The 12,459-nt window shown below is 45.4% G+C and overlaps 1 protein-coding gene across 1 annotated transcript in view; it reads right to left on the bottom strand.

Moving 5' to 3' along the window:
• SMARCD2 (SWI/SNF related BAF chromatin remodeling complex subunit D2) overlaps positions 1 to 12,459 on the bottom strand; it is a 631,810-nt gene that overhangs the window by 145,700 nt on the left and 473,651 nt on the right. The window lies entirely within an intron of this gene.

Raw genomic sequence — 12,459 nt, 5'->3', positions numbered from 1 at the left:
GAGCAAAGCACATTAATATATTTAAACAGACAGCTGAATGTACGAAAGAAAATTAGAAGGTATTGTTAGGGGGACTGGGTAGCTCAGATGTAGGAGGAAGTGATGGTTTTTAGTGGTCTCATAAGGCATGAGAAGCTGGGTTGAGTTCTTAGCTAAGAGTTCCATAACTGGTTTCCATACCTGTCTTGAATTTCAGGGTTTGTAACTGTAGTGTAGTAAAAGAAGTGATTATTTCTTGTAATGCCACTTGTCATGGTAAAAACTGAAGTTTTAACAGAGCCTGTATGTTTGCACACCCTAATATAACCAGAATTGTTTAATATAATTCGTCCACTCACTTTATCAGTTTATTGTGCAGATGAGTATAAGGCCACTTCAGAATGCACCCCAATGTGAATGAGCAAATGCATGGGTCCTCCTCTGGGCCTGTAACACACCTCACCGCTGTTGGCACCAAAATGCTTCTCAGTCGTTTCCTTATATGTATATTTATAAAAAAGGCTTGACAAGTGTTATCTATATGAATGTCTTTATTTCTTTCCAGGTAATTTGATTAATCCAAAACCATCATAAAACCAAATTTCAATTTTTATTCACCCCAATGAAATTTCTGGCCTCAATATATTTCGAGGGTCACACTTCATTAGAGGGGTCAATGGATGGATGTTATGTCCTAAAAAGCAAAACCACTGTTCATTATATAATTTCCCTATTTAAAATAATTAGAAAAAAAAAAATTAAACAACTTCATTTTAACGGAGTCCTGTACTCCCAACTCTTAGCATAATGGTATGGGTAGAGAAAAGTTATCCCTCCTCAGCTAACTTACAGAGTCTTAGTTCACTGATAACTGTATAGTTGAGACAGTCACTGGTATGCAATTACAGTAAAGCTTGTTTCTAATTAAGTGATGTAGTTACTAAATGCAATCTAAAACCTTATCCCTTATATAAAAAAGTACTTTTCCTGATACAATATTGTCTTTGATATGTCAATGAGTAATCCAATGCCCAGAAACTAGCAAACTAAAATCAATGATAAATAATATTAAGTAATAAAATGTACTTTCTAATGTCACATTGCATGGAAAAGAGTGCAGTGCCAAAGCACACAATGGGTAAAATGTGCTCAACACCTGTTGATCCCACATTAGCGTAAGTAAAGAGAAGCATATGATGATTTAAATGGACCTCAATATAGTGTGTTCATATAAAAGTAGCTTAAATACAGTGCATGTCAGAAAAAGTTAAACAAACAAATTACCCAGGTAATATGTTTCTGAATGTAACCTGGCCCTAAGATGAAGTGTCTCTGATAGCATACCAGTCCTGTGATGATTGGGATGACTTCACCAATGGGGGTGCTGACTGTCAACCATTTTAAAAAGATGAGGCATGCAATTTAACAAGAACCCTGTAAGTTACAGGTATTAGACTGATGGAATTGATTTAGACATATGAATGGGTAACCGCTTTGGGTTCAAAGTGAAAAATTATGCCTAAAAACAAAACAATGTGTTGTGAAAATGCTTACATCGTCATCGGGGGTGCACCATACTGGATACAATAATTAAGATGCCTTATCATGCATATTAACCGTTTTAAACAGGAAAGTGGCTACTTATTACTTGCCTAGAGCAGTGCCCCTAAGGGACAGCGCAGTTTCAACTGCAATGTGACGTGTTTTGTTGAACTGGAAAGAATGTCGCACTGTTACTGAATTAGAAATGTCTACATAATATGTGTTACCATATAAAACAAATATGATGATTTGTTGATCTAGCTCAACAAAATGTCTTGCCACACTGTTGCCTAAACTGAATCTTTGGCTCAGTCCTACAAGGTTTGTTTTCACACCCTTGGGTGACAGAAGTGAACTTAGTTCAATGCAACAATGCTTACTTGTGAAAGAAAGATTTTTGTAACCCTGCAGACCTCCACCCAATACATAGCTGAAGTGACGTTCAAGGGACTATGATCCAGGGATAACATGGTGAACATGGTGATCGGAAACAAACCACACATAGAAGCTGCACTAAGAAACAGACGCTTTAACTACAAAGCATATTTATTTCCACAGGTGTGCCCTGTTGTTCAGCACATCTACAGCAACCAGGCAGGATACAATTAAAACAGCATAAGAACAAGTTACTTACCTTCGGACCGCCTTTTCTGGTGGATAGACTAGTTACCTTTGGATTCCTCACCTAATGAATTCCCCCAATGCGTCAGCATTCAACTGACATTTTCTTCCCAGCTCTGCATGTCGACGAGGATGTCACAATTGCCCGACTTCACGCGATGCCGTCTGATGTCATCGAGGCAATAAGAGGTCCTCGCTGGCATGCTGACGTCAGTTCCCTTTTTTCCGTGCCTTCGAGTAACGATTTTTTCTCCCGACTCTTGGGGAGCTACTGTTTCTCAGAAGAGATACTTTCCAGTTAAAATGTCTCCACCTCGGAAGTCCGGCTTCAAGCCTTGCAGGGAATGTTGGTCCCGGAACTGCATAATGACCGTTTATGGTGCTTAAGCTCAGAACACGACGTGGAAGAGTGTGGCTCCTGTCAGCAAATGAATGCAAAGGCGTTGAAAGAGCGTGAAGCCAAGCTCTTTTTAGCGAAGTCGAAGAAGAAGGAAAAACATCGACATTGCAGATCTTCGTCGACATCTTCGCACAAAAACGGCGCCGTCATTACTCTCGGCGTCGGCATGATTCCGGACGTCGATCAGAGAAAGATCGATCTCGTTCGAGGTCTCCAGCTGATCGGCGTCGATCGACGTGGGAGGTCAGTCTGACAGTGACGCCACAGCCTCAAAGTCCTCAGGCGTCACCGGCGCCGTCGGTGTTCGAGGTGGACGAGCCTGCCCAGAGTCCTGCCTTCTCACCTTCTCAGTCAGAGGTGCTGGATCCGGTACCGACGTCGCAGTTGGTGCCGACGCCGCAGGGGTATCCTGCCTTCCCGGCTCCTGGAGCGTATCCGGCGGCCTTCTTAAACGCAATGTTCAACATCTTTAGTGCCATGGCTCCTGGCGGTGCACCGGCTGGTCCCTCAGGTCCATTGGCTTTTGATCTGGGTGTTCCGGCTTCATACAAGTAGACGCCTTTTACGCCCTTCTGCCCGGTAGAAGGGGCTGCCTTTGACGTCACTGAGGTGACCTTCGACACCGGTGGTTTTGGCTGTTCCGGTGGCGCCGTCGGCTTCGCCACGACTCCAATCGACGCCGGCGAAGAGAGCTCGACTTCCCATGGCGCCGAGGGAACCAGCGTCGGAAGAATCGGAAGATCAGCGTCAGCCGGGGTCGTCAGCGTCAGCTAATTCTTTATCGACGCCAAGGATAAAGGCCAGGTTGCGCTCGAGGAGGAACGCCCTCAGACTTTTGGAGGAGCAAGAATATCAGAGACAGCTCCTAGAGGAAGGCGAGTTCGCAGAGCCCCTGGGGGATTTTCAGGGCTTGGACTCTGCCAGCGGTCTTGATACTTCCCCAGAGTGGGACTTGGCCTCTCCAGGTGAATTCACTGAGGAGGATGCTTCATTTCACTCTGTGGTAAGAAAGGCAGCAGACTTTTTAGATCTCCTGTTACCTGCAGCTGAGGTGAAAACAGAGGTTTTACAACCGGCTTCAGCTGCTGCAGAGCCACTCCTGCCGTTTAATGAGGCTCTCACTGAACAGATTATGGAGGTTTGGAGGAAACCAGTATCTTCGATGGCAGTTAGTAGATCAGTGGCGAGATGGTACAGAGTGGCCCCTGGGGATCTGGGCTTCCTCTCTAAGCCTCCCACTCCAGAGAGTCTGGTGGTTCAGGCTTCCTGCTCCTCACGTTCAGCTCCTGGTTCGTTCCCTGGGGCTCCTTCAGACAGGGAGTCGAAAAGGATGGTGTAGTCGGCCAAGAAGGTCTTTTCATCCTGTAGTATGGCCCTGAAGTCGGCTAATGTAACTTGTGTGTTGGGAAGATACATTCATGCCTTGAAGGACGCTGCTAAGGCTGAGATGCCAGATTTGCCCCAGGACATGCGGGGTCTTTTGGCTGATGCTCAGTCGGGGTTAGATACTGCAGATTCAGTGGCCAGAGCAATGGGGACATCCATTGTAACCAGGAGACATGCTCGGCTGAGGTCTTCTGGTTTTTCCTCGGATGTGCAAACAACTCTTTTGGACTTACCATTTGATGGAGATAAACTATTTCGTTCAAAAGCTGACTCTGCCTTATATCGCTTCAAAGAGAGTAGGGCTACGGCTAAGTCCCTAGGTTTGCAGGCTTCTGCCACGACCCCGTTCAGGTCATTTAGAAGGTTCAGGGGGTTTGGTTGAGGCTCTTCCTTTCGGGGGAGACTCCAGTCTGCAGGCCAACAACCATCTACTCTTCCTAATAGGTCATTTAGAGGGAGGGATAGAGCCCGAACCAGAGGAGCCACCCAGCAGCACCCTGCCTCTTCCTCCTCCTCCGGGAGGGTGCAACAGGGAAAGCAGCCGTAGTCCTCCATCCATTCCTTCCCATATTTCTCCTGTATGGGGAAGATTGTTTCATTTTCTCTGCATGTGGATGCTGATCACATCGGACTCCTGGGTCATCAATATTGTGGAGAAAGGGTATGCACTTCCCTTTCGGGAGTTTCCTCCTGCCATCCCTCCCCGTCCCTCCCTTTGCACGGAAGACCATCTCCTGTTGTTGCAACAGGAAGTTCAGACCCTATTATCAAAAGGTGCAGTGGAGTTGGTTCCAGAGCAGGAAAGGGGTCAGGGTTGTTATTCGAGATATTTCCTGATCCCCAAGAAGGATGGTCGGTTGAGGCCCATCCTACACCTGAGGGTTTTGAACTGGTTCCTCAAGCAGGAGAAGTTCAAAATGCTTACCCTAGCGCAGGTGCCTTTGCCGTTGAACGAAGAAGACTGGATGGTGTCTGTCGACTTGCAGGATGCTTACTTCCATAGCCCTATTCTCAAGTCGCACAGGACGTATCTCTGGTCTGTGGTCGGGACGCAACACTATCAGTTTGCGGTCCTTCCTTTTGGTCTTACTTACGCGACTCGAGTCTTCACAAAGGTGATGGCAGTGGTTGCAGCACATCTCAGGAGGAAGGGAGTAGCGGTATTCCCCTACCTGGACGATTGGTTGATCAAGGCCAGGTCTCCAGAGCTCGTGTTGCGTCACCTGCAGATGACAACCCAGTTGTTGTTTGATCTGGGCTTTTTGGTAAACATGCCTAAATCTCACCTGGAGCCCTCTCAACGCCTCCTGTTCATAGGGGCTGTACTGGACACAACGTTGAATCGGGCCTTTCCTTCGCCTGAGCGGATTCAGGACATCCAGGCATTGATTCCAATGTTTCAAAGTGGAGCGGTTGTTCCAGTCCTCAAGGTCCTACATCTGCTCGGTCTGTTCGCATCATGCATTCTGTTGGTCACTCATGCACGCTGGCACATGAGGGCTCTTCAGTGGTGCCTCCACAGGCAGTGGTTTCAACACAAAGGGGATCTCGAGGAGTCGATAACGATCTCCGGAGACACTGCAGCGGATTTGCGATGGTGGGCTGTGGACGGCAACCTTTCCCAAGGAAGGCCGTTCTCACTGCCACCTCCTGTGACCATGGTGATAACGGATGCTTCCACTTTAGGGTGGGGAGCTCATCTGGGGGACCTGTAGATCAAAGGTTGTTGGTCTTCAGTGGGACAGATGTTTCACATCAATCTGTTGGAATTTCGGACGATACGTTTGGCTCTCAAGGCCTTCCTCCCCACCCTTCGTGGTCAGTCGATACAGGTCCTGATGGACAACACTACTGCAATGTGGTACATCAACAAGCAGGGAGGAGTAGGGTCGTACCTTCTCTGCAGAGAAGCTCTTCGGCTTTGGTCCTGGGCTCAGGACTATCAGATTTGAGTAATAGCAAATCATCTGGCCGGAGTTCAAAACTTACGTGCGGCCAGTCTCAGTCAGCACTTCTCAGCCGATCACGAGTGGCGTCTCCATCCGGACCTGATCCATTACATCTTCAGGATGTGGGGATTTCCTCAGGTAGATCTGTTTGCCACTCGGGAGAACGTGCACTGTCCGTCGTTCTGCAGCCTCCAGTATCCGGTGCGAGGGGTGTTGGGGGACGCGTTTCAGATGTCATGGTACGGCCAGTTGCTTTACGCGTTTCCCCCCATACCCTTGATTCCTCAGGTTTTGAGGAAGATTCGCCAAGACCGGGCGCAATTTATTCTGATAGCTCTGGATTGGTCGCGAAGGGTGTGGTACACAGACCTTCTCCAACTCTCACTGTACCCTCTGCTCCGTCTCCCTCACAGGGCAGACCTCCTCTCGCAGTCGCAGAGGAGGTCTGCCCTCACCCCCCACCACCAGAGTCTGCACCTGCATGCCTAGAGATTGAATGAGGCAATTGGAGGTCCTTTTCTCTCCCACCAGAGGTGGTGGATGTTGTTTTATCGGCCAGGAGACATTCCACCAATTCAATCTATGCTGGCAGATGGGCAAAATTTGTTGCTTGGTGTGGAGAGAACCAAATTGATCCCTTACGTGCCCATTTGTTGGACATTTTGTTATTTGCGTTGTCCCTGGTGCAGAGGGGTTGTGCAGTTGCGAATGTTAAGGGTTATTTGTCAGCGCTGTCGGCCTTTCTGTGCCTTCCTGATCAACCCTCCTTGTTTAAATCCCCTATACTTGTAAGCTTCTTGAAAGGTCTTACTAATATGTTCCCTCCCTCTCCCTTTATTATGCCTCAATGGGATGTGAATTTGGTACTCACATTCTTGATGGGTTCACCGTTTAAACCTCTACATTCATGCCCCTTAAGGTTTTTGGTGTTAAAAACTGTTTTTCTTGTAGCCATCACATCAGCTAGGCGAGTGAGTGAACTGCAAGCGATTACTAAAACCCCCTTTCACTTCCTTTCATGCGGACAAAGTGGTGCTGAGGACCAGGGCGGCTTTCCTTCCGAAGGTTGTTACACCCTTACATTTAGGGCAGTCCATTACGCTCTAATCCTTTTATCCTCCTCCCCATCCATTGAAAGAGGAGGAGAGACTTCATCGGCTTGACCCTAAAAGAGCTTTGAGCTTCTACGATGACAGAACGAAAGCGTTCCGAGTGGAAGATTAGCTCTTCATCGGCTACGTGGGGAAGAGGAAGGGAAAGACGGTCCACAAGAGAACACTATCCAGGAGGGTCATTCTTTGCATTAAAATGTGTTATTCTTTGGTAAAGAAGGTTCCTCCTGCTGGAATTAGAGCCCATTCCACTAGGGCCAAGTCGGCCTCTTCGGCTTTGGCTAGAGGTGTTCCTGTGGCTGATATTTGTAAGGCTGCAACTTGGTCTTCCCTCCATACTTTTGCGAAGCATTATTGCTTGGATTCAGAGGTTAAGAGGGAGGGCCATTTTGCATGGTCTGTGCTGCAGGATTTCTTGGTGTGACCATTCACGCACCCGTCTCCGAGTGCGGTACTGCTTTGGGACTCTATTCATTAGGTGAGGAATCCACAGGTAGTTGTATCCATTAGAAGAACAAGTTACTTACCTTCGGTAACGCCTTTTCTGGTGGATACACTAGCTACCTGTGGATTCCTCATGGTCCCACCCCCCTCCCCGTTGCCTGGTTGGTCTTACCAAGATATCCTAGGGTGTGTATATAACGAGTGGTGTATATATATGTGTGTGTATATATATATATATATATATATATATATATGTATGTATATATATTTGATGTTATTTGTAGATGCGTGTACATATATTTGCTTTATGTGTACACATATGTGCTTTTTAAGTAGAGTTGATATTTAGATGTTTCTATTTTATTAAAGGTTTTGTTTTATATTTCATTGATGTATTTGTGTCAGGTATGTATAGTCGGTAGTAACCTGTTCGCCTTGAAGGCACGTAAAAAATGGTGAAAACTGACAGCACGCAGACGAGGACCTCTTATTGCCTCGATGACGTCGCGTGAAGTCGGGCAATCTTGGCGTCCTCAATTTTTTCCTTTACATTTTTCTCTATAATTATAAAAAAAATGTTTAGCAGTGTCTATATCTATAGATTGCAACTTACATGTGACCCACATGAAGATACCCGGATTATGCCCCTTCTTTATCTCACTTGAGTGTGCATGATCTAATACACACCGAATAATGACTATAAAAGGTGTTTGTGATAATTTGTTATTCACCATGAGCATTAGGCTTTTTTATGAGGGTCTGATATTCGCTGTCTATTTATTGTTTTATTTTGTTTACACTTCCGACTGCAAATACAGCCTCAATACTGGCCCGGGCATGTTTGAGGAGTCAGTTGTTGATTTTGGTAGATGTCTTGAGGAGGGGGATTTCCCTCCCGAGAGTCCATCGTCAGTTTTTACAGAATTTGGCTTTGACCACGGACAGCCAACCGGATCCCACTTGTTTGATTGGCGTCCGGGTCACGTTGGCTTCATTTTCCAAGCCGATCACGTTCCTTGCATTCTTGCAGGAACACGGCCACAGGTAGGTCCCGTGCGGGGATTTAGCAATGTACATGTAAGTGACTACGTATTTACTACGACCATCTCGTCATTTCTTTAACCCTTGTTTCGGGGTTCAGTTGGCAGCTCCATTAGGGGTTGTTTAGTGCTACATACTTTTTACACTTTGTCATTAGTGACCCACTGCAGATAGTCCAAAGGTATATCTATCAACCATGCTTCTAATTAATATCGTTGTATGGCACGGTGCGATGCCTGTGCAGACCCAGCCGTGAATAATGTATTGCAATGTGATGGGCTGTTTTGATTTTTTACATCCTGCTGTTCTTTGCTCTAGTTTTCTGCCACTTCCTAAGGACTGTCTCAATGTGTTTCATCCCGAGGTTGCTCCAACTATTGATTTCTTGTTGTGGGTTTTATTATCCACTTACTGTTTTAATAACATCTGAACATTGTTATAGTGAATGTGCTTTCCCCTTGGCATGTGTACTCCTATGGAGCTGGATCCATAACTTGGGACGGTAAGCTAATATACTTCTGTTTCCCACACTACCACTGTGCATGACTACACTGAGTGTGCACTGTATGCCACCTGTCCTTTGTGTGTGCATAGTATTACATGACATACATTTGATTGTAGATGTTTGTTCCTTATTTTGTTCTTTTCCGACAGGTGGATCCTTGCAGTAGATTAGCCGGACGTGCAGTTTATTTTAGTAAGTGACCGGAGTTTTGATAGTATTGATGGTTTACGACATACTAAGGTCTTTAGATTGAGTCAATAGGAGAAGTGTTGAGTATTTTTTGGTCCTGATGAAGTGTCACTGGATCCTCCCGGACCCCTGAGACACGAAATATGTTGACCCTGTTTACATTGGTGTGAGGTAGTCCCTTACCCCGTGTCTCCACTTGGACTGTGAGAGTGACTGAGCATTATCTCTATTTTCACTCTCCCATTTGTGTTTTTATTTTGGCCATTACCCTTTCTCAATCAATAAATTTGTGGCGTCCTGTTTGGGTTTTGAGCTACATTTATCCCCTTTTTTGCTCTCCTATCCCTAAAGTGCCTGTAGGTGGGCACTGTCCCCTACATCTTTAACCACGGCACAGAAATATTAAGAGAAGATCTCCGGCAGAGAGCCCCCTTAGAGGGAGGCCCGTCAGACATTGCAGCGCCGGTCTGACGAGGAGCATGCCCGATGAAGCATGACGTCCGACAGGATTTGTGAGGGCATTTGCGTCTAACAAAAGGGTTGCCCTGTGTCCTTTTCTTATTCTTGGAAAATTGTATTCACATTTATAAACAGTTATACCCGGGAGGCTATACACTGGACCATTAATCTCCCTGTCCCTAATTTTGAAGATTTATATATATATAGATATATATACACACACACATAAATATATACTTCCTCCACAAGCCGTGTTTGTTAGGCGTTCCTCCACTTTCCCTCCATACGGCTCCACAAAGAAAAAGGCAGCACACACGAGTGCTAATCTATTTAGGTTTGCATGCATTTATTATTTCATTATTTTTCAAATTGCAACTGCATGTGCTGGCAGAAGTCGATACGGCGACGTATTTCAGCCGGAGTCTTCAAATAGCCCTAAAGTGCAGAACAGTGCAAGTGAATTAAAAAGAGGTAACATGCCCCTGACAATAATGGAAACAGAGAAACTACTAATAATTTGAATTATATTCTTTTCTCAGATTTAGAACTTTTTGTTCTCTGATATTTCATATATTCATTTCAGGAACCTCAAATCAAAAGAACTTATTTTTGGGTTCATTCAAAAGAGTATATATAAAACATTCTCAACCATCAATAAACCATATGTCTCCATTACTCCCCTTACACAGGTACAGTACCATATCTTATTTTCACATTCACTTTGTTAAGTACATTTATTTAATTTCGAGATCACTACCTCATTTTAGCCTACGATTTGTGCATTATTCTATTCTATTTCTTTTTTTATTTTTAATATACAATGACCTTTGGATCTATTGGGGGCCTCTACACTGCTCATGCCAAGCGCAATCTGCAGATATTTTGAGATCTTGAAAATAAGTAAATCAAATGTAAGATTTATATATAATAATAGGAGCAGCCGAGTAACATTCCTGGATATAGAATTCTTCAAAGACAACATGTTACAGACCGCCCAGCATAGAAAACCCACATCTACTAACTCAGACACCCACGTACAAAGCTTCCATCAGTAAATATGAAATGGAGGATACCATACATAGAATTTGTTTTTCATAAAGAGAAATTGCCTAGAAGAAAATGAGTGCCAAAGACATAGCTTCGTTACGAGGCTGACGGTCCTGAGACCACCAACCTCGCGGTGGAAGTCAGACCGCCACACTCCAGGTGGTTCAACCGCCACATTACGACCCTGGCAGTCGGACCGCCGCCAGGAACATGGGTCCTGGTGGCATGGGGGCGGTCGGAGTCGTGGTCAGCCACGCTGGCACTAAATGCAGCGCCACCGTGCTAATCACAGGTCCAGTTTCCCCCAGCCTTTTCATGGTGGGGCCCCAGTCATGAAAAGGCTGATGGAAACCAAGTGCCGGGGACCACAGGGCCCCCCTGCCCAGCATCCTCGGAATACACATTGTCTGCTGGGGCCGGAGGCCCCCTCTGTGTGATAGCATTGGCCTCAGCTCCATGTGCAGTCGAGGCCAATACCGCCACACTGTTTCCGCTGGGCTGAGACTGGCAGAAACCTCCAAATATGGAGGTTTCCGCCAGTCAGCACAGTGGAAAAGTCATAATGGAGCTGGGGGATGAGGGGCCAGCCAGCCTCGTAATGAGGCCCACAGTCTCGAAACAAGCTTGAGATTTGAGAACGGACAATATCCAAGAAAGGTAATCTCAGAAAGCTAGAAAAGAGCCATGGATCAATACCGCAAAAATTGCATTAAACTAGGATCACAAATCAAAATGACCGCATGGGAATTATCATAGGCTTTTTTACAGAGGCCGGTCAAATTAAGGGAATCCCATATAGAAATGATACATTAGAACATAGTCACTTTGTAAAATGTCCTGAGAAAAAATTAATGGCCCACGAGCAAAGGGTTTTGGAAATGTGGTAGTTGCAAAATTTTAAATAATTATTATTGTTTTTAAATTAAGATTGCTACTGGACGAACCAGAACAATATAACATCATATTACATGCAAAAGTAAATTTCTGATCTATACATTGTAGTGTACTTGGAAATTAGAATACATAGGCAGCACTACTTGCCCATTAAAATGAATTTTACAACATATCCGGGAAACTACAAAGACAGAAGCTATGGCATGACCAAACATATGGAAGACCAACTCAACAGGAAGTCAAAGGAATTGAAATTCTATGCAATTGTCAACATCAGAGCAGTGCGCGCTCTACAGGCGACTAGAATGCAAAAACCCAACAATTTCAAGCTAAAATAATTTATGCATTGTGCTAATATGATGTTTTAAACTTTTTGTATTGCAGGGTTTAATCTTAAAGACTCAGCATGCATATAAATACTGTCCACATGCTATGTATTGCTGCAGGTTTTCAGACTGTGTCAGGGTGTGGTCCCCTTCCAGGGACTTCTAGAAGCTTTCCCTGCAGCATGCCTGGGTGTGGTTTGTGGGCTGGGTCAAGACTCTTTATAAGGGAGCCAGACCAGCTCCACGTGCTCATTATTCAGAGGTCCCGGTGCAGAGCAGCAGCAACTTCCTGAGCTCCTGTTCCGGTGGCCTACTTTAATCCTCCAGGCCTTGCCCTTTTCACTTTAATTGGTGATCCTGGATCAGGGTGGTAAGACGGAGGTTGGGCTGGGCCCGACCCCGTTATCGAGGACCATTGAGTTCTTGGGCCTAATCTTTGCATGATAAACAATTTTACTCTTGCCCGTGTGAATGTGTGCTTGGTCGTTTCGTGGCATTTGCATGCTGATACTCGAATCAGCAAGACGTGCAATTCTTTGCTTGTATGTTAACTCTTGATATTCAT

This window comes from Pleurodeles waltl, chromosome 6, assembly GCF_031143425.1.
Source record: "Pleurodeles waltl isolate 20211129_DDA chromosome 6, aPleWal1.hap1.20221129, whole genome shotgun sequence".
In the NCBI taxonomy this organism is placed as follows: domain Eukaryota; kingdom Metazoa; phylum Chordata; class Amphibia; order Caudata; family Salamandridae; genus Pleurodeles; species Pleurodeles waltl.
This window is presented reverse-complemented; position numbering and strand designations above follow the sequence as displayed.